This window comes from Nicotiana tabacum, chromosome 6 (assembly GCF_000715075.1).
Source record: "Nicotiana tabacum cultivar K326 chromosome 6, ASM71507v2, whole genome shotgun sequence".
In the NCBI taxonomy this organism is placed as follows: domain Eukaryota; kingdom Viridiplantae; phylum Streptophyta; class Magnoliopsida; order Solanales; family Solanaceae; genus Nicotiana; species Nicotiana tabacum.
The window spans coordinates 114,097,082-114,121,306 of NC_134085.1; the positions used below are offsets into that span (position 1 = coordinate 114,097,082).

The 24,225-nt window shown below is 38.3% G+C and overlaps 1 non-coding gene across 1 annotated transcript; it reads right to left on the reverse strand.

The window, feature by feature from the left end:
• Nucleotides 1-10,699: 10,699 nt before the first annotated feature.
• Nucleotides 10,700-10,772, reverse strand: TRNAR-UCU (transfer RNA arginine (anticodon UCU)). The gene has a single exon. It is a non-coding gene; the product is annotated as a tRNA-Arg (tRNA).
• Between the last annotated feature and the right edge of the window lie 13,453 nt (nt 10,773-24,225).

Consider the following 24,225-nt stretch of genomic DNA (forward strand, 5'->3'; position numbering starts at 1 on the left):
ATACAGAATTTAATAATTATTTATAGTAGTATCATATCTTTTTGCAAATAATTTAAATATATTATGCATTTCAATTATTATTATTTTGAAGTTTGGTTTATCCTACTTATATCTTAAAAGATTGCATAAGCCCAAAACAATAGGAATCGGCTAAAGCCTACACACATACTTTTGCCTAACAGTAAAGTTTAAAAAAAAAACCTACCACAAGAGTAAAGAAAACAAACTCAAATTGCAAGACTACAATGGCTAAAGCTTGAGAAAGTTTATAAGAACGTGTGAATCCAATTTTGTTACTATGAATACTTTATGATTGATTCAATAAAGTGATGTTAGACATTACGTTCTAAAATTAACTTTTTTTGTTACTCACTTGATTTTTGATTGATTCAACAAGTGATGTTAATCAATATTTATTCTTGACATCTGATAAAATGGATTCTAATTTTTTCAGATGAAAAGGACAGAGGTTGAAGATTTGAGGCTCACCTTAAAAATATTACTCCATCTACACTAACATCTGTGGCAACTCAAGCCCATGGTAACATTCCTAATACTTCTATTATGCGCAATACTCCTAAAAGGCAAAAAAGAACAATTTTGGGTGGTCGAAACCATAGCCCTGGGGAATGTCGGGAAAAATCTGAAATTTGGTCACACTTCACAAAGTTTATTGATAAAAAAGGTGATTTGAGGAAAAATGCAATTACTACCCTAAAGACTTTGCTTGTCCTAGTAGGAATGAGACTTTTAACCGTTGGGCACATTTAACCAGTAAGTGTGATAAACATTTCTAGGTAATTGGTAGGAAGCAACCAACGCTCAAACTTGTACCTATTAAAGGAGAGGAACAAAGAAGTTTAGAAAGGATTGCTTATAATGTTGCTGAGGTTAGGAGGGTAGTTGCCGAGTTTGTTATAATTGATGAATAACCATTTAAAGTTATTGCGGGGGAAGACTTTAAGAGATTAATTTCGGTTATTTTGCCTAATTATGAGTTGCCTTCTAGCATTATTGTTGCTAGGCAATGTTTTCAAGAGGAGAAACAAAAGCTTAAAAGATTTATTAGAGATCAATGTGTATGTCTTACTAGTGTACATGAACATCAATTCAAAATTTGACTTATATGGTCATTACTTCCCATTGGATTGATGATGAATGGAATTTCCAAAAAAAAAAAAATCTTAACTTTTTTCAAACTCCATATCATAAGGGCGAGACAATTGCTAAGAGTATTGAGACTTGTTTGTTAGATTGGGGGATCGAAAAATCATTCACAGTGACGCTAGATAATGCGATAGCTAATGATGCTACAATCAAATACTTGAAAGGGAGAATTAATGATTGGAAAAGTGTTATCTTGGGAAATGACAATGCACATATCCTAAATTTAATTGTAAAGGAAAGATTAAGTGAGCAACATGAGTCTATTTTCTGGGTGAAGATGGATGTAAAATATGTGAAGTCTTATCCTATAAGATCTGCTTCTTTTAAGTCACATGCTGAGAAGGTCAAACTAGTCACTCATGGTCTTTTGTGTTTAGATGTTGAGACAAGGTGGAACTCTACATATTTGATGTTAGATACTGCAGTAAAATTTGAAAAAGTCTTTTCAAGAATGTATGTTGATGATCATAAGTACTTTAACTATTATTTAGAATTGAGTGGAACGACAGGGCATCTATCTTCAGAAGATTGGCAGAATGTGAAAGTCTTTCTCAAGTTTCTTAAAAAATTTAATCAAACCACTTCGAAATTTTTAGGAACTTCACATATTACCACTAATTCTTTCTTTCATGAGCTTTTTAATCTTCAAAGCTTAATTGTCCAATATTCTGATGGTGTTGTTCTATCTTGACTAATATGGCTAAGAAGATGAAACTTAAGTTTGATAAATATTAGGCTGATTTTGAGGATATGAATATGTTGTTATTTGTTGTTGTTGTGTTGGATCCTCGGTACAAAATAAAGTATGTGAAGTTCCTTTTTAGCAAATTTATAGTCCTTTGGAGGGTAATGTAAAGTCTATCAAAGTGATGAATACTTTATCTCGCTTGTATAATCACTATAAGGATTCTATATCTGGGAATTCTAATAAAAATATTGGAGATCAAACTAGTGTGAGTCAAATTGATACAATGCATAGTTGTGATGGGTGGCAATCACAATGGAAGAAATTTCTTGAAGATGAGAATAATATTGGTAATACGACTGAGCTTGAGAAGTATTTGATGGATGATATGGAGAGGAATAAGGATTTAAATGTCTTAGCTTGGTGGAAAGCTTCATCTGAAAGATATCCAATTGCTTCTAGGATTGCAAGAGATGTGTGTGTTGTTCCTCCTGTATTTGTAAAAATGATTATGGAAATTAAAACGTTAGCTTATTAACGTAAATATAAATGATATAAATGACACACAAATTAATTCGAGCCCACTGAATTCACAGTGGTTCCTTAAGGAATTTAATCCCCTCCTAGTACCCAAGGTTATGGATTATTTCCTCCCAGGATAGAACGAATTACACACTGGTGTAGCGGTACTTTAAACCCCAATGTTTCAGCGAACACAAAGTTCGGCAGCAAATCACACTTACTGTTGCTTTCTTAGTAGTTTAAAACAATGCAGAACAAGGGAGGAGAAGTCAGAATTCGTATGGAAAATCTGAGAGGAAGGAGTGCAAAGTATAGCTAACGTTGAGTTTTCGGTGAAGAGAAGATCAATTGCTCTCAAGTTTTTAGTGTCTTCAACAGGCTGCTTGCACCCTCTATTTATAGTGCAATTAGCTGCTAAAAATGGACCCGCTGCCACTCATGAAGTGGAGCACTTGGCCATGGTGGACAGAGCACCGGGCTATTTACTAATGGAGCAATCAATATGGCAATGGTGGCTGGAGCACTACTCATGGTGGAATGAGCACTTGCTCATTAATATTCACGGATTGGAAAACATCCGTTACAAACACGGATAATATTACGTTAATATTTACTATTAACAAATAAATTTGGTCCAAAAAATTAATCAATCAATCATTTGACCAAATCCAAATCCAAATCCAAATCCGAAGCCGAAGCCGAGCAACGACGACGGCGCGAGGCTTGCCTTCTTCTTAACTCTTTAAGAGCTACATGAAGTGCATTTGTATATAAACCCACCAAACTCCTTTTCCTCTACCAATGAGGGACAATGTCTCATTAAAAGGAGAGGGAAACTTAAAATTTTACTCAAAATTTTTATTTCCCTCCATTTCCCATTCACCCCCTTTTTAATACCTTTCTATATTAAAAAGAAACTCAACAATCCCCCACATGAATGGGGAATGGCTATATCACGGAAGTATGCATGAAAAACTTGTGTGATTTGCAAGCAAGGATTAATTGCATCTGGATAAGTAGGTTTCCCTTTGAACTTTCCGTAGTGAACTTATGTCGGATATACTCGGTCAATCGGTAGATTTGATATCTTTGAACCGCCGAACTTTAGTGTATACCTAGACAACCATAAGTCACACAATCAATCCCTTAACCGTCTTTGGTTCTCATTGTTATGTTCGTTTCAGCCATGAACACTGCCTAGTTTCATAAGTGCGTAGAGAATTGGCCTTGCAAAATTCTCCTTGAAGCGGCTAACACTTCACACTTACATAGGTGATTCCTAAACGTGTCATCCCGTAGATACACTATTTGATATACCCTGTATCAAATTTAGAAATCATTAAAAAGCCTTAATGCTTTATCCTTGGTACTGAACATTGTCTCATCACGAGAATGGACTAAAATTTTTGTTGACAATGTTGAACCGTCATTAATGACTTTGTTTGATCTCCTTGAACCTAGATCTTGGGATCTCCAGTCTTTTAGGTAGAGTTACCGCCACAATGACTTGTTCTCGGCCATAGTCCCATTCCCCTCAATGATTTCTCAACTACCTCTCTAGTTAGGCCTTTTGTAAGTGGATCCGACACATTATCACTTGACCTTACATAGTCAATCGTGATAATTCCTCTAGAGAGTAGTTGCCTAACGGTTTTATGTCTTCGTCGTATATGATGAGATTTACTGTTATACATAACGCTCTCAGCCCTTCCAATTGCTGCTTGGCTATCACAATGTATGCATATTGGTGCCAACGGTTTGGGCCAAAATGGAATGTTTTCCAAGAAATTCCGGAACCATTCAACTTCTTCACCAGCTTTATCTAAGGCTATGAACTTAGCCTCCATTGTAGAGCGGGAAATACATGTTTGTTTGGACGACTTCCAAGATATTGCTCCTCCACCAATAGTGAATACATATCCACTTGTGGACTTTGAATCAGTTGAACCGGTGATCCAATTTACATCACAATATCCTTCAATCACCGCAGGATATTTACTGTAGTGCAAATCAAAGTTTTGGGTATATCTAAATATCCCAAAACTCGTTTCATTGCCATCCAGTGAGATTGACCTGGATTGCTCGTGTATCGACTCAGTTTACTTATAGCACAAGCTATATCTGGTCGTGTACAATTCATGATGTACATTAAGTATCCCAACACACGAGCATAATCCAATTGTGATATGCTTTGGCCTTTGTTCTTTGCTAATGCAAGATTCACGTCAATTGGAGTCTTTGCAACTTTAAAGCCTAAATGCTTGAATTTTTCAAGTACTGTCTTAATATAATGAGATTGTGACAATGCGAGACCTTGAGGAGTCTTTTGGATCTTAATCCCCAGAATTAAATCTGCAACTCCCAAGTCCTTCATATCAAACTTGCTAGTTAGCATACGCTTAGTCGCATTTATGTTGGCAATGTCATTACTCATTATCAGCATATCATCCACATATAGGCAAACAATGACTATGTGATTTGGAACATTTTTAATGTACACACATTTATCACATTCATTTATCTTAAAACCATTTGACAACATTGTTTGGTCAAATTTTGTATGCCATTGTTTGGGTGCTTGTTTTAGTCCGTAGAGGGACTTAACAAGTCTACATACTTTTTTCTTTACTTGGAACTACAAACCCTTCAGGTTGTTCCATGTAAATTTCTTCCTCCAAATCTCCATTTAAGAAGGCTGTCTTTACGTTCATTTGATGAATTTCAAGACCATAAACTGCAGCTAAAGCTACTATCATTCGTATGGACGTAATTCTCGTCACTGGAGAATATGTATCAAAGTAGTCAAAACCTTCTCGTTGTCTATACCCTTTGACAACAAGTCTTGCTTTAAATTTATCAATAGTGCCATCATCTTTTATTTTTCTTTTAAAAATCCATTTACACCCCAAAGGTTTATTTCCAGGAGGAAGATCAACCAATTCCCATGTATGGTTTTTCAATATGGATTCTATTTCACTATTGACTGCCTCTTTCCAGAACAATGATTCCGAAGAAGACATAGCTTCTTTAAATGTTCGAGGCTCATTTTTCAATAAGAAAGTCACAAAATCTGGTCCAAACGAAGTAGATGTTCTTTGACGTTTACTATGTCTTGGATCCTCCTGATAAAATGTACTTTCTTTTGTTTCTTCCCGAGGTCATTTAGATCCTTCACCAAACAACTCACATTCCTTTTTATACGGATATATATTTTCAAAGAACTCAGCATTATCTGATTCTATAACCGTATTATTATGAATGTCATGATTTTCTGATTTATAAACCAGAAATCGATATGCTTTACTATTGGTCGCATATCCTATGAAAACACAATCAACTGTTTTCGGTCCTATTTTTACCCTTTTGGGTTTAGGAACTTATACTTTTGCCAAAAACCCCCACACTTTAAAATAATTCAAGTTGGGCTTCCTTCCTTTCTATTTTTCATATGGAATGGATTGTGTTTTGCTATGTGGTACTCGATTTAGTATTCGGCTAGCCGTAAGAACATCTTCCCCCTACAAGTTCTGTGGCAATCCAGAACTTATCAATAATGCGTTCATCATCTCCTTTAATAAATGATTCTTTCTTTCCGCAATCCCATTGGATTGGGGCGTGTAAGGGGCTGTTGTTTGATGAATAATTCCATATTCTAAACATATTTGTTCAAAAGGAGATTCATATTCACCACCCCTATCACTTCTTATCATTTTGATTTTCTTGTTAAGTTGCATTTTAACTTCTTTTGTATTGCTTGAATGCGTCTATTGCTTCATCTTTACTTTAAGTAAGTAAACATAGCAATATCGAGTACTGTCGTCAATAAAGGCTATGAAATACTTCTTTCCACCGCGAGATGGTATTGACTTCATATCACAAATGTCTGTGTGAATTAAGTCTAAAGGATTTGAACTCCTTTCTACCGACTTATAAGGATGTTTAACATACTTAGATTCTACACATATTTGACATTTTGATTTTTCGCATTCAAGCTTAGGCAATATTTCCAAGTTAATCATTTTTTGCAAGGTTTTATAATTGACATGACCCAAACGTACATGCCATAAATCATTTGACTCAAGTAAGTAAGAAGAAACTGAAGTTTTATTATTAGTTTCAACAACTATTACATTCAGCTTGAAAAGGCCCTCAGTAAGGTAACCTTTTCCTACAAACATTTCATTCTTACTAATCACTACCTTGTCAGATACAAAAACGCACTTGAAACCGTGCTTTACAAGAAGTCCAGTAGAGATTAAGTTCTTCCTAATCTCGGGAACATGAAGGACGTTGTTCAAAGTCATGACCTTTCCAGAAGTCATTTTGAGAAATATCTTACTGTATCCTTCAATTTTTGCTGTAGCAGCATTTCCCATAGAGAGTGTCTCTTCGGGTCCAGCAGAAGCATATGTAGAAAATGCTTCCCTCACAGCACAAACATGGCGAGTGGCTCCAGAATCAATCCACCACTCATTTGGGTTTCCTACCAGGTTGCATTTAGAAAGCATGACGCACAAGTCATCAACATCATCATGCTTTTCTACCATGTTTGCTTGACCCCTTTGCTTGTCTTTCTTCCAAGCACGACACTCCGTAGATTTGTGTCCGGTTTTCCCACAATTGTAGCAGTTTCCACTGAACCGCTTCTTGCTTGGGTTGTATTTTGGACCAGAAGTCTTCTTTCTCTTTTTGTTACCTTCAACAATATTTGCTCCCATTATTGTTGAATTTCCACGGCCTCTCCTTTCAGCAACTTTATTGTCCTCTTCGATTCTCAATCGAACAATGAGATCTTCAAGGGACATCTCCTTTCGTTTATGTTTCAAATAATTTTTGAAGTCCTTCCACAATGGAGGCAACTTCTCAATTATTGCTGTTACTTGGAATGCTTCATTGATGACAAGACCTTCAATGAAAATTCCGTTAGTAAAATTACTAAAATTTTTACTTTCAACATCAGTATTCATTTGAAATATACCTTCAGTAAGTAGATCATGAATAATCACTTACAATTCCTGGACTTGGGTGATAACAGACTTGTTATCTACCATTTTGTAGTCCAAAAATTTTGCAGCGACGAATTTCTTCATCCCGACATCTTCAGTTTTGTATTTATTTTCAAGTGCATTCCACAATTCTTTTGACGTCTCCACGCCACTGTATACATTATACAGATTATCCTCCAGTCCGTTAAGAATATAATTCCTGCACAAGAAGTCAGAATGCTTCCACGCCTCAATCACGAGAAAGCTTTCATTCTCTGGAGTTTCATCTGAAAGATCAGGAACATCTTCCTTGATGAACGTCTGTAGACATAACGTAGTCAAGTAGAAGAACATCTTCTGCTGCCAGCGCTTGAAATCCATCCCAGAAAATTTTCCGGGTTTCTCTGTCGGTGCCAACGCCGGAGTTCGTCTTGTCGATGTGTTGACAGTCATCATCGGAACAACTTGATTTCCATCATTAGCCATTTTTTTTTCTGAAAAAAAAATGACACAAGCAAATGTTTAATAAACGTTTAAAACTGGAGTGAAAAATCACATAGATTTTAATCTCCAACAAAATGCCACGAAGGCTTTACTCTCCAAATGGGAGTACACAAAACCACAAAGGTTTTAAGTTTCCATAATAATAAGAATAACACAAATACAGAAATTAAAATTACTAAAATTCCTTAAGCTTGTTATTCCTCTTGTATTTGTAAAATAATGATTATGGAAATTAAAACGTTAGCTTATTAACGTAAATATAAATGATATAAATGAAACACAAATTAATTCGAGCCCACTGAATTCACAGTGTTTCCTTAAGGAATTTAATCCTCTCCTAGTACCAAAGGTTATGGATTATTTCCTCCCAGGATAGAACGAATTACACACTGAAATTAAAACGTTAGCTTATTAACGTAAATATAAATGATATAAATGAAACACAAATTAATTCGAGCCCACTGAATTCACAGTGTTTCCTTAAGGAATTTAATCCTCTCCTAGTACCAAAGGTTATGGATTATTTCCTCCCAGGATAGAACGAATTACACACTGGTGTATCAGTACTTCAAACCCCAATGTTTCAACGAACACAAAGTTCGGCAGCAAATCACACTTACTGTTGCTTTCTTAGTAGTTTAAAACAATGCAGAACGAGGGAGGAGAAGTCAGAAATTCGTATGGAAAATCTGAGAGGAAGGAGTGCAAAGTATAGCTAACGTTGAGTTTTCGATGAAGAAAAGATCAATTGCTCTCAAGTTTTCAGTGTGTCTTCAACAGGCTGCTTGCACCCTCTATTTATAGTGCAATTAGCTGCTAAAAATGGACTCGCTGCCACTCATGAAGTGGAGCACTTGGCCATGGTGGACAGAGCACCAGGCTGTTTACTAATGGAGCAATCAATATGGCAATGGTGGCTGGAGCACTACTCATGGTGGAATGAGCACTTGCTCATTAATATTCACGGATTGGAAAACATCCGTTACAAATGCGGATAATATTATGTTAATATTCACTATTAACAAATAAATTTGGTCTGAAAAATTAATCAATCAAGCCGAAGCCGAAGCCGAAGCCGAAGCCGTAGCCGAGCGAGCGACGACGACGGCGCGAGACTTGCCTTCTTCTTAACTCTTTAAGAGCTACATGAAGTGCATTTGTATATAAACCCACCAAACTCCTTTTCCTCTACCAATGAGGGACAATATCTCATTAAAAGGAGAGGGAAACTTAAAATTTTACTCAAAATTTTCATTTTCCTCCATTTCTCATTCACCCTCTTTTTAATACCTTTCAATATTAAAAAGAAACTCAACAGTGTGTGCTATTCCTACATCTACTGTTGCCTCGGAATCATGTTTTAGAACCGGTGATCGGATTCTTGATTATTAGCGAAGTTCTTTATCAACAAAGACAGCTGAAGCTTTTGTTTGTTGTTAATAATGGTTGTAGTTATCATCTTAAGAATGCAAGCTTTAGAAGAAATTCAAAAACTTGAAATCGTTGAAAAATGTAGCTTTATACAATTAACTTTATGAATATTTTTATGTTATTGAAGAGTAATGCCTAATATGGTAATTTTTTTCTAGAATATCCAAACACTGCTTTGAGCATTGACTAGTTTGGAGCTTAAGTTAAGGACGATGGTGGAGTAGCTGTGAAGGTGATCTTTATGAAGAAAAAAAGTAGATGTGAATATGATATTATGGATTCTCTTATTCTTTTTTTTAGTTTAAATACGTAATTTTTACTTTTAAATGGACAGAGTTGTTTGTACTTTGGAACCTTTTTTTTGGCTTGTTCTTTTGGTTCTATCATGTGCTGCAACTTAATTCACCTGAAACAGTTTTCTATCTTACATTATTGCTACAATTTTAATACTCTGCTTTATATCTTTTGTGCTACAGTTTCAAATATAAATAGTTAAAAGAATTATCTCTGTAGACTTAAAATATTGCTCATTTGTCATATCTTTCAATCTTCTAATGGCAGAACTTTTAACCTGTAGATCCTATATGCATATTACCATGTTTCGTAGTTGGCTATGTCTGACGACCCCGAAATTGCAAGATTTTTTTGTTTTTAACTTGGAACCTATTGGCATTTTCTTTCTGTTAAGATGCAACTTTGGTCTACTTTTTAGTTAGTTTTTTGTTCATTCTAAACAGGTAAATGAACTTTCAGTTCTGAAAGAAATATATAAAAAAACATAAATTTAATTAGCAAATTATTTTCAAATTGTTGTCTAGTATTGTTTTACTATTATCGACTTATCATTAGCTTGCTAAGAACCGAAAAATCGAACCAAACCAACAACAACCAAACCGATGGTTTGTATTTAATTTGGTTTGGTTTAAAATTTTAAAAAGCGATTAAATTGGTTTGTTTTGGTTTTAATCAAAAATCGACCAAACAGAACCGTGGACACCCTACATAGAATTGATAAATACTACTCATTCCGTTTTATTTATATGATATTATTTATTTGATGAGTCAAATAACACATTCTTTAACTACAATTATTTTGTATAATTCTTTTAATATTTTCAAGTATTAAAAGTTATTATATAAGAGTTATAGATTGTATATAGTTTCTGATTATTTGATTCCATGTGAGAAAAGATTAAGAACATAATGTTCAAATTGAGACAAAACAAATAGAAGGTTTGATCTTCATATTCCCAAGTCCCAGTTCTTGCTCTTTTCGAAACGAAAGAAGTAGGGAATTAATTAGAAAAGTAGAACATTGATTAAATGAATAATTACGATTTATGTGAATAGTCTAGCGACCTTTTAATAAACCTTTTTTGTTTGAAAAAAAAGTGAAAAGGAGAGACACGCCCAGTGGGACTCGAACCCACAATCGCTTGATTAGAAGTCAAGCGCCTTATCCATTAGGCCATGGGCGCTTGTTGCTTACTCCAGCACTTTGTTTTATAATATATTATTGCATGAATTTTCCAACCACCAAGAAAATCCTTTTTCTCTTCTAATTCAATCAAAATCCTAGTGAAAATAGTTCTTCTTCTACCAGCATTTAGTTTAGATCTTTTTATCTTATGATATTTAATGTCTTGAGATATCTGACACTATCTGACTTTGTTATAAGGACATTTAAGTTGCATTACGTTTTCAAAAGCCATTTACTATGCCTTATAAAAGGATACACGTACGTTTGCAAATATAATCTGAGTATTTAGCCCAGCGCCGAACCCACAAGGAATTAACCTATCAATTACTCTTGTTAGACTTACTAAATTCTATGGAATCAACTTCCCAAACGTTGTCAATAACAGTTGATGGTATTTCTACTAACTACGAATGAATGTAAATAAGCAATTGCAAACTAACTATGATTAAGTTGTAAACAATTAGGAGAAGGTTCTAAGACTATGATTTCCCCTATTGACGGAATCCCTTCTGGTTATGCTTCACATAGATTCGCCTAATCGTCTCTATCAATCATGAGCATTCTTATTACCGTAAATCTCTCCCGAGTAATCACGACAATTTACTAGCCGCACTCTCCCGAATTACGCTACCTGGCTTTATTTATTACAGCTTACTTTAGATTGCACCCAAGGCTTCGTTATCCCTAATCCTGCCTTTAAACCTTCGGTTATTGATCCCTCATATACTTTGGGAGTAGTGTTGTTCAACAATTACCTAAATATGCACTCTCTCCCGAGTTATGCACAATAAATAGGCATAGCTAATTGGGGATCCTGTCAATTAACTACAACAAGAACGTAGTTGAACAAATATAGATTAAACTGGGCAAACTATATTAACATAACAAGAAGTTCATCCTTCAATAGGTTCCATCAAAACCCTAGACTAGGAAATTAGCTACTCATGACAAAACAAGATAAAACTACTAAATTATTCATAATGGGTAATTGCAAGAAAATAAAAGGAGATAGAAAAACTCTAATGTTTGGTTGATCTTCTCCCACTTGTTCTTGCCTTCAAAGTAGTCTAAAAAAAAGCTTAAACCTATCTTGGGCGAGCTTCTATAGTTTATAAGGGTTTGAACAAGTTTTTCCCGATTTACACTTTGGTCCCCAAACTTTCTGGCACGTGAACAGTTCACCACGGTCGCGGCAAGACCGCGACTCGACCGCGGTGAACGCTGAACATTCTGCCTCGAACACTTGGTCTGCCGCGGTTCCACCGTGATTTACTCAGTCCATTTTTTGCTTCATTGTGCTCGGGTACTTCTTGATTGGGCGTTTTCTTCACATTATTACCTCCAAAACACTCCGTAGTGCTTCCTCACTTAGAATATTCCCTGCCAAGCAAAAGAACACCATTAAGAGCATTTTGTTATCAATTTACCTATAAAACAATAATAAAGCATGGTAATATTAAGGTGTAAATATCATCTATATAGCCTAATATCAACACACCACACTTAAATCAATGCTAGTCCTCTAGCAATCCACCACACTCTATAAAAGTTCCTTCCCTAAACTTTTCCCTTAACGACTCACACCTTGAACAATTTACCAAAGTTGCACCTAGTAGTGAACAACCTTTGCCTCAAAAGTTGAATCTCTCGTACCATGCAACATTCGCACTTACTCAAACTACTCTATACAAGAGTCAAGACTTACCTTTCCTTTGTGAATCACATGCCCTCACATCACACAAGAGAGTAGTTTCACATATAATGATATTTCGACCAATTAGGAACTTAGATAGACAAAATTCACTCACTATAAAAAAGAACATTCACATGCCATAAATATGCACTATAGGCTTGCGTGCAGTGTACTACTCTACTAATCGAGTCCACTCAGTCTAAGATTAGTAGGACTTCACTTGGTTGTAATGTAGGCTAAGGGACAGGTAAGATATATTTGGATATAGTGACTAACCTCCCTAAGCACTTTTAATACAAAACACATTGACATTCCATATCATTCTTATGTCAACCAGACATTTCCCACAATTTATTTATAACATCCCATTCCTTTAGGTGCATTTGCATCAAGCTACCACTTATCAACCATTATATTTATTTACAAAATTTTTTTTTCTTTTCGTGGTGCTTCTTCTTTTATTCTTCAAAACTCTGCACATTTTCTCTATTTCAATGGTTCTACTCAAAAACCAAACCACCACCCCACACTTTTGCTTTTGCATAATTTCAATACAATTTAAGTGCTTATGGGAGGTATAAGGGTTCAAACAGAAGGCTATTCAAACAATTGGGTAAGGTTCGCAATGTGGTTGCTAAAGAAACAGGCTTATAGGCTCAGCGAGGTTAGCTATGATGGATTACATTCAGGTGGATTTACGTTATATATAACCGGCTTAACAAAAAATGCCTATATCACTTCTAAGACTGAATGAAGCTATTATTTCGCTTTGCAGACACACAGGGTAAGTTCTAGGCATCAAATGTAAAGCATAGAATACAGTATAGCTCACACACACATGGCACATGACTCACTCCGGATTGATTTATCAAGACATTCTCTTTTGAGTGTTCAAGTCAGCTACAAATATACAACTTTAAGGCACTTAGCAAGAGTTAGCCATTGATCTTAGGCGTTACACTCTAGTGTCGATTGTGTTCAGGTGTATTCACGCCAAGGGATTCTCTTCCTATTTCAGCTCGTAGCCCATCAATGCTAACTAAAATGAAAAAAAAATAAAATAAACAAAAACTACCTACACCTGATTCAAGCTAAACCCTTGGAAAAGGACCGTGGCCCAAATAAAAACTAAAGGGGAGTTACTACACTACCTAAAAACAAATCTTTTTGGTTTTTTTCTCTAGACTTACTTCCCTCAAGAACTGTTTCAAATATCCGTCATCAGGAAGAGTCTCCATATTCCCTTTTTGTTCTTTTCTCTTTTTTTCGACTTAGTCCCGCAAGAACCCCGTCGAAAGAGATCCGTCATTGGGACAAGTCACTTACCTACTTTAACTTACCTACTGAAACTATTACTCAAAACACCAAAAACAATTAAAGCAAAACACAAAAAGAATTCAAACAGCCAAATTCTTACAAATATATACATACATTGAAGTATCCCCCACCCCACACTTAAAATGTAGACATGTTCTCATGGTATAAAAAATTAAAGAACGGTGAGGTAAAGGAACTTCCCTGAAAGATCAATCCTGATCGGAGACGGTGTCTGGGTTCACATTGCAAGCATGACCTAGAGCTCTCAGCCAGCCTAAGAATTTATTCTCTGACTTCACCTGCCGGTTAGACACCGCGGCTACGCGGGCACCCAAATCAGTGACTGCGGTGTGCAACCCAGCCATCTCCTACTCCAAAGCTGTTATGCGGGTACTCCGGCGGGGCTGTGAAGGGCCCGCCTCATCAACCCTTGTAGGTGGTGGGATCTCAGCTGCCTCAGCATCATCATCATCAGATTCATCAATATTCACCACCGGCTCTATCCTAATTCTAATTTTTCTTGCTAGGAACGGGGCTTTCAGTGGTAATTTCCCATCAACTCTAGGGTCTTCAGGGACTCTAGCAAGACGACACAGCCTGGTGACTAGAGAAGGGAAGTAGAAGCCTTTGAGAAACTCATGTGATCTAATGAGAATCTCGCCATGGAGGAGCTGAGCCACATCAAAATCCCTGTGGGCCATGAAACAGTATATCGCTGCCGCCCGTGGTAGATTGACATCGGTCGTATTGCTTGAGGGCAACAACCGACTGTTGATAATGGTGAGCCAAAACTTAGCCTCCCAATTGAGAGACTGGGAGTTAAGTGTGATCCGGTGCTTTATCCATATGTATTCTCTATCTGGCACACAGATAGTCTCAAGAAGAGTTCCCCACAAGGCACTTGTTCGGCTAAAAGTACGATAATCATCAGAGTCCTCCCTGAACACTAGTAGCCGGTACACCTTGTGGATGGCCTCGATGGACGCATTTACCCGTGTATTGCGGACAGTAACAACTCCATTCTCATGTTCCAGGCAGTTAGCATAGAACTCCCTTACCATCTGAACATTGGCTTCCTTCGGTACCTCAAAGAAGATGTAAAGCTGACACCTCCTCAACTCATTGAAGATATTCAGGCATTCCACCTCTAAGGCTTGTCGGTCAATATGCACCTCATGTAGCAATTTCTTAGCTGCTTTTGCATTGTATCTATCCTCCGTCTATTTGGAGACAAAGCTCGTGTTGTCAAACTGTGGTGCACTGGCTTGCCCTAGCTCTGGAGGAGCTTCTCGGTCCACTAGCGGAGGACCCGGTGTTGCGTCGCTTCCTAGATGGATTCATTGTACCTGTCAAACAGAGAAACGCCTATCAGTGAGTGTGTGAAATGTGTGACCATGGATGGTTATTTAGACTTCACCACAACCATGTCACATTAGCCCTTATAACTCAATTGGGGCAATTTCCCAAATGCCTTGTGGGCAAGACAATTTCTTTATACACTTAGCCCATATGGATACATCAAAGCTTGCCCCAAATCAAAGATTCTACTACACCATCACACCCCACAACACTTCATTCAACACCCACAAACATATACCTTTCCACCATATTATACACATAGCCCCTTCACCAATCAGTCCCAAAAATGAAATTCAAGAGAAAATAAGAAGAAAACTACAAAAATCAACTAAAAAATCACTACACAATTACAAACACTAGGCTAGCATATGAATATACACGATGCAAAAAGAGAAGAGAGGGGGGAGGTTAGTAGCATACCTTAATGGAAGAAGGGATGAGAGGAATGAAGATGGGGGAGTAGTACGGGTGAAGAGGAAGAAGGAGAAGAAGATAGGAATTTGGGGAGGTATGGTTTAGAGAGAGAGGGAGATGGAGAAATAAAGAAGAGGATCGGGTGTTTTGGTGACATAAAAAGGGGGAGGGGGTTCTGATATTATTAGGGGGTGGGTTAAGAAAATTGAATAAAATAAAAAAACGGAAAAGAAATAAAAAAATAAAAAAAATACTTACCTGACGCCGAACTGCCGCGGTCTCACCGCGGTCGCGGTGGGCTTAATGCCTTAAGACAGAATGATATCATCTCACCGCGGTCCCACTACGGTTGCGGTGATTCTAGCAAATTCGAGGTAGAATACTTGGCCTCTACCGCGGTCTTGCCACGGTCGCGGTGCTGACGCCTTTTTTTATATAAAAAGTTACACAAGAAAAGACTAACAATAGTCATGGGTTGCCTCCCATGCAGCGCCTGATTTAATGTCACGGCATGATGCAGACAAGCGCATTTAAGGCTCGCTCGACCGCTGAGGTTCCGTCAGGTGGATTTCTAACACTTCCTTTGGTTCTTTCATGCCTATGTATAGCTTCAATCTCTGCCCATTGACTCTAAATGTGTGAGAGTCTTTCTTTGAGGCAATCTCTACAGCCCCTGAAGGGAATACTTCGACCACTCGAAATGGACCTGACCATCGTGACTTTAGCTTACCAGGGAACAACCGTAATCTTGAGTTATAGAGCAATACCATGTCCCCGGGTTTGAAATGTCGCTCAACAGTGGTCTGGTTGTGCAACCTCCTCATTCTTTCCTTGTTTAACCTTGTGCTTTCAAAAGCAAGATGTCGGAACTCGTCAAGCTCATGCAATTCAGTGATTCTCGTTGTGCCCGCAGCCTCAATGTCTAGGTTCAGCTATTTCAGTGCCCACCAAGCTTTGTGTTCAAGTTCTACTGGCAAGTGGCAGGCCTTACCAAACACCAACTTATATGGTGACATACCAATTGGTATTTTAAACGCAGTTCTATAAGCCTAGATTACATCATCTAGCTTTTTCGCCCAATCAGTTCTTGTGGCATTTATAGTCTTGGTCAATACACTCTTTATCTCTCTATTAGACACTTCCACCTATCCACTGGTTTGCGGGTGATAAGGGGTAGCCACCTTGTGGCATACATCATACTTTGCTAGCAACTTCTCGAAGGCTCGATTACAGAAGTGAGTGCCTCCGTCACTGAAAATCGCTCTCGGGGTCCCAAAATGGGTGAATATGTTCTTCTTCAAAATCCCACCACGACTCTTGCATCATTAGTGGGAAACGCTGCAGCTTCTACCCATTTGGACACGTAATCCATAGCAACAAGTATGTAGTTATTGCCAAATGAGCTGACGAGGGGTCCCATGAAGTCAATCCCCGAGACATCAAACACTTCCACCTCTTGAATCGGGTTCATGGGCATCTCATGGCGACGGGAAATGTTCCCGGTTCACTGACATTTATTGCAGCCCTTCACCCATTGGTGCGCATCTTTAAACACTGTTAGCTAAAAGAAACCTGCCTCTAGCACTTTCGCAGTTTTCCCGACTCCTCCAAAATGTCCTCCATACGCCGATGCATGACATGCCTGCAAAACAGAAGATTGTTCTATCTCGGGGATGCACCTCTGAATCATATTGTCAACACATATTCAAAACAGGTAAGGTTCATCCCAATAATACATGTGACAATCACGATAAAACCTTTTCTTTTGTACAGAGGAAAGGTCATAGGGGACTATACCGATGGCCAGGTAATTTTCAAAGTCTGCATACCATGGCACTTCCTCAAGACTAGTAGCGAGCAACTGCTCGTCTGGAAAGGTTTCCAGAATATCCTCAACCTCAACTGAGTTTTCAGCTCCCTCAAGTAGTGATAGATGGTCAGTGACTTGGTTTTCTATGCCCTTACGGTCACGAATTTCGAGGTCGAATTCTTGCAGTAGCAATATCTAACAAATCAGGCGCGGCTTAGACTCCTTCTTCTCAATCAAGTACCCGATAGCTGCATGATCAGAGTATACAATTACCTTAGAGCCAATTAGGTATGATCTGAACTTGTCGAAGGCAAACACCACAGCTAACATCTCCTTCTCAGTCACAGTGTAGTTCAGCTGGGCTCCACTCAGCATTCTATTGGCGTAGTAAATTGGATGCATTAGTTTGTCTTTTCGCTATCCCAGCACTGCCCCCACTGCATAGTCACTAGCGTCACACATGAGTTCGAACTGTTTCTCCCAGTCGGGGGCAACAATGATAGGTGTTGTGACTAGCCTCTTTTTCAACTCCTCTAATGCTACCCTGCAATCATCAAAAAACAAGAAAGGGTGATCTTTTTCTAACAACTTACAGAGAGGGTTGGCAATTTTTGAGAAGTCTCTTATGAATCTCTGGTAGAAACGGGCATGCCTGAGGAAGCTCCCGATTTCCTTGACTGAAGTTGGAGGTGGCAGCTTTGCTATCACATAAACTTTAGCGCGATCCACCTCAATTCCTTTACTTGACACCCGGTGCCCCAAGACTATGCCCTCTTGTACCATGAAATGACACTTTTCCCAATTAAGAACCAGGTTAGTCTCAATACACCGTTTCAGCACACGAGTCAGATTCATAAGGCACTCATCGAATGAGTTCCCCACCACAGAAAAATCATCCATGAATACCTCCATTATGTCCTCTACCATGTCAGTGAATATGGCCATCATGCACCTTTGGAATGTGGCAGGTGCATTGCATAAGCCAAAGGGCATCCTCCGAAAGGCATAAATGCCATATGGGCAAGTGAAAAAGGTCTTCTCTCTGTCCTCTGGTGCAATGGAGATTTGATTGTACCCTGAGTACCCATATAGAAAATAGAAGTGTGACGTCCCTGACAATATGTCTAACATCTGATCAATGAAGGGAAGTGGGAAGTGGTCTTTCCGGGTGGCCAGATTTAACTTTCTGTAGTCCATGCAGATTCTCTAGCCCGTGACGGTTCTTGTTGAAATCAGTTCATTGTTATCGTTTTTGATCACCGTCATGCCACCCTTCTTAGGCACACATTGCACTGGGCTAACCCAACTACTATCAGAGATTGGGAAAATGATTCCCGCATCTAACCACTTTATCACTTCTTTCTTCACCACTTCCTTCATATTTGGGTTCGGCCTTCTTTGGTGTTCCTTGGAAGGTTTGTGTCCCTCTTCCAGTAGAATTTTATGCATATAGTAGGCGGGGCTGATTCCCTTAATGTCTGCCATGGTCTATCCAATGGCAGTCTTACACTCCTTGAGTACCTGCAAGAGTTGTTGTGCCTGCACATCTAACAAACTAGATGAGATAATAACAGGTAATGTGGAGTCAGGTCCAAGGAACTCATACCTGAGATGGGCGGGCAGTGGCTTCAATTCCAGCTTTGGTGGTTCTTCTATGGACGGCTTGACTGGAGGAGTTTCTCTATTTTCTAAGTGCAAGGGCTCAAATTCAAGAGTTCTATCCCAGAACCCTCTTCCATCTAACGCCAATACCCATTCTGCCAGTTCTTCTCCATTCACCTTATCTAAATTCATCAGATATGCAGCAAGAGGATCCTCAATAGTCAGCACCTCATCATCAGTTTCTACGATTACATCCACGGCATCAATAAGAGAGCAATTGGCAAATTCACTTGGTCACCTCATAGATTTCTTCACATTGAATGTTATCCTTCGTCGTTCAATCTCATCTTGAGCTCCCTAGTCTCACAATCAATGAGAGCTCTCCCAGCGGCCAAGAACGTCCTTCCCAAAATTATGGGAATTTCTTCATCCACCTTGCAGTCTAAGATCACAAAATCTGCAGGGAACACAAATTTTCCCACCTGAATCAACAAATCATCCAGGATACTAGAGGGTCTTTTTACAGTCCTGTCAGCCAGCTGCAACAACATAAAGGTGGGTCTAGCTCTTCCAATCCCCAGCCTCTTATAAATCACCAGGGCATAAGATTTATGCTGGCCCCTAGATCACAAAGTGCCTTAGCAAAAGAAAAATTACCAATAGTGCAGGGAATTGTAAAGCTCCCTAGTTCAGATAGCTTCTCCGCAATTGGTCTAGTTACCACTGCACTACAGGTCTAAGTAAGAGTCACCGTGGCCAAGTCTTGGAAATCGAATTTTTGGGACATTAAGTCCTTCATCATTTTTGCATACCCAGGAATCTCTTTCAAAGCATCTATCAATGGAATATTTACCTGGATTTGTTTCAGCATCTCCAAGAATTTCTTATATTGCTCCTCTTTTTGGTACTTAGCTAGCCTCTAAGGGAATGGTGCGGGAGGTGTCTTCTTCCCAATGATTTGGGACTGCTCTTTATCAGCTGCCACCTCAACTACTTGTTCCTGGGCTGTCTTAGCTTTTTCTCAATCTCAATTTGAATGTTATGTTCTTCCTAGGTAGGCTGGACTGTCAACTCTGTCAGTTTCATTGACTCATCTAGCTCAATGGGCACGGGTATGAGTGTCTCATACTGTCTGCTTTCTCGAGATTTCTCTTGCTCCATGTCTAAATCTCTGCCATTTCGTAAACTCACTGCCATTAGCTGCTTCGGGCCTTGATCTTTTGAGTTTATTTGAGTGTATGCAGGTAATGTCCCATGAGGACGATTGTTTAGAGACATCGAAATTTGGCCTATCTGCACTTCAATATTCTTGATAGCTGAATCATGTGCATCTACTCTTTTACCAATTTTTGCATTAGACCCAATAACCTGCTACATCATTGCCTCAAGTCTAGCAAACCCATCTACCTGCCGTCCACCATGCTACTGCTGAGGAGGGTGATACCCCTGATGCAGATTTTGATTGTTATATCCCTGTGGACTTGGGTAAGGTGCCATATTGTTATGAGGTCTCATACCTCCCATGTTCCCATTGTTGAACTGTGGCTGGACTAGCATGTACGGCTGATTTTGCTGGCCCCAATTCTGACCACCCTGTCTCTGTCCTCCATAATTAGACACATAGTTCATGTCTTCAGGGTAGTGATGATGATTATGTTCTGCATTCCACTGGTTACCATTTGGCTGACTAATGCAAGATGTGCACAAGCCCCCATTGGTAGTATCTATGATGTGTACATGCTGCTGTTGCCCTGACTCCTCCACCTTTTTGGTGAGAATACTCATCTGTGTCAATAAGGTGGCCATATTTTTAGCCATAGAGTTGGATGGATCTAAGGGCACTAAGTGAACCACTGGAGTGATAGGTGCATTCCTGGTTGTCCATCCTGAATTCTGTGACATCTTGTCAAGCAGACTCTTGCCTTCTGTTGCGACCAAAACACTCACGCAAGTGTACGCGATCGACAAGTAATATAGTAGTAAGAAAAGTATCGTTCCCACGAGGAATTGTGATCAACTTATCGACTGATGTAGACTCAAACAATTATCAATTTATGCTATATTGTTACAAAATATTTAAAGAACCAATTTACAACTTACTTAATAATTGCACAATAATTCAACACAAAATTACTACACTAATTACACAATATTTTGATAACAATTTGGGTAAAGATTTTCCAGGGTCATGGACTTGCTAGAGATCATGCTACTATTTTAGCTTAAGATTGATTTATTGAATTATCCGGGTTATTGATTATAGGGTTAATAATATTCATAAGAATCTTTCGAGTTCTTATGCATCTATTCAAGTTAAACTAATACCTATATGTCTATGGTATTAATATTAGCAAGAATGCATTTACAACTCCTATTTTTCAACCAAACAAGGCAATTAAGTATATGTCTATCTTAATTGCAAATTCTTCACCCGATGCCCGAGATTCAAAACTTGTTCTATTTGATTCTATATGCAACCAAGAATTTTCTTTGTCAAGTTTAATTCAAGATTCGTAAATAATATTTCACTGTTAGCTACGCAGTAAAATAATTAAAAGCAGAATCAAATAAACAACCCATAACGATAGATTCAAGATCTTCAATCTAAGCTTCAAACAACAAGATCATCTAACACCCATGACCCAAGAATACTAGAGTTTTTAGCTACTCATAATCATACAAAAATCAACAATAAAAGTCTTAAACATAATATAAACAAACAAATAGAAGAAAGTTTAGAAGAACTCTTTGAATCCTTGCTCCAAGATGTTGTTCTTCTTCTCCTTTCTTAGCTCCAAGATGAAGCTACTCCTTCTTCTATGGCTTTTTTCTCCCTCAAAATCTGATCTCTTCTCAATAATGGAGCTTTACTTTATGTAAGTTGAGTGGATCCTCTCAGATTTCCCATTTTGCCCTCAAATAATTGATTTCCCGGACTGGACTAGCGCGAGAGCGCATGACTAGCGCATGACCCGCGCTAGTGGGGTTTCTTTCTATCCAAATCACTGAACTAGCGCGGGAGCGTATGAACAACGCATGACCCGCGCTAGTAGGGTTTTCTTTTGTTCAGATGTTGCTGCTCAACTTTTCGTCATTTGACTCCATTTTTCACTTGATTACCATCATAAATCCTCATTTGTTTATTGAACTCCTGTGAGACATTAAAGTCATGATTAGAGCCAATTTTTGCATTATTTGAACATTTACAATAGTAAACCATCCTTAAGTTGAGCTAAAACATAGGCTATATTAAACAATTTAGCCTATTATCAACACCCCACACTTAGCTTATTGCTAGTCCTCGAGCAATCCACTATATTCTTTTTAGAGAATTCTTCACTCAACCATTTCCCCTCACGCATTACACCTAGAACATTGTACATATATTACGCCTAGCAGTGAACAATGCTAGCCTCAAAGTCAACTCTCAAGTGCCATGCAATATTTACACTTCCTCAAAGTACTCTACACAGAAATCAAGACTTGCTTCTCCGTCATGATTCATATGCCCTCACAATTACATCAACAAAAACTGAGTTCAATCCACCACATTCAATTCATATATTCACATATATCAAGGAAATCACTCACTCTCACAAAAGAGGTCACATGCATGCAATTGGTACCATAAGCTTGCCCTTAATGTAAATCTCTACTAATGTAGGCTAGCTCAATCCAAAATCAATTAGGACTTTTTCATGGTTGTAATGTGGGCTAAGGGATGGGTAGGATGTATTTAGGAATAGTGACTCAACCCCTAAGCACTTTAACACATCACACGAGCAATTTTCAGCATAAATTCTTCAACCCACTTCTTATTTATACACAATATCATCCCACAAATACGCCCTTCTTCTTTAAGCACTCTATTAATTCATTCCCACTAGCTAGAGCAAAACACAATGTAATTTTTCTTGTCACTCAATTTCTGCTAGTAATGTATTTGTTTACAACATAAGTGCCCCTTTCATCCTTTTATTGTATATATATATATATATGCCAACTCAAGAAGGTGTCACGACCCAAATCCCGGTCGTGATGGCGCCCAACACACTACTAGGCAAGCCCGACCATTATTCAACACTTAACCCAATTTATCAAAAATAGCGGAAAAAAAGTATCAATTAAGCAAGATTAAAGTACTGAAGATTTTAACAAAATACACAATATAATCTCACTAGGACCCGGTGTCACGAATCTGAGCCTCTAGAATACAGAAGATCATCCTAATACATGGTATATCCAAAGTCTGATAATGCGGAAATAAAGAGATAGGATAGGAGGGAGAAGATCAATGGCTGCGAACGCCGTGTAACCCCAGAGGCTGGATCTGCTGATCAACTGGATCTACTGAGCCTGAGACTGCCCTGGATCTGCACACAAGGTGCAGGGAGTAAAGTGAGTACTCCGACCCAGTGAGTAATAAAAGTAACTACAGTCCGAAGATAAAAAAATCCAGTAAATACACAAAGTAAGCTAAAATCCAAATATACAGCAACATATGGAACTGAGCAGCTAAACACCAGTATAAATACAAATACATGAATGCAATGCAATGCATATGATGGTACATTCCAGTACCCACTGCGGCGTGCAGCCCGAGCCATCCATATTTATTTATCGTCGACGGCGCTCACTGGGGGTGTGTACAGACTCCGGAGGGGCTCCTACAGCCCAAGCGCAATATCTTGGTCAGTCATTGTTACCTGACCGGTCAGCCATTGTTACCTGACCAATTTATATCATACAGTGTCATTGTTACCACTGTTAAAGTATATCATCCAGTGTCATTGTTACCACTATTTCAAGTATACCAGTGTCATTGTTACCACTGTTTCAAGTATATCACACAGTGTCATTGTTACCACTGTTTCAAGTCACTTTATAATCAGTCCAAAAAATAATATAATAAGCCCCTTGGGCATTTACAAAACAGAAGTTCCCAGCCCGGAATACATTTAAAAATATCATTTAAGTTTTCAACACTTAGAATTATGGCTGAGTTTGCAAAACAACATTTAAAACCTTGGACTGAAATTAAATGATATGCAAATCATGCTAAGCAGTAATATCAATCCTCGAAGGATTTTACAAATCGGCACAAGGCCCCAAACATGGCATCAAGCCCAGTAATATCAATAAAGTGTGTGTATCAATCACCAGTATAGTATAAACATCACACGGGATGGACCAAGTCACAATCCCCAATAGTATCCGACCCAGCACTCACCATGAAATGCGTGTCACGCCTCAATA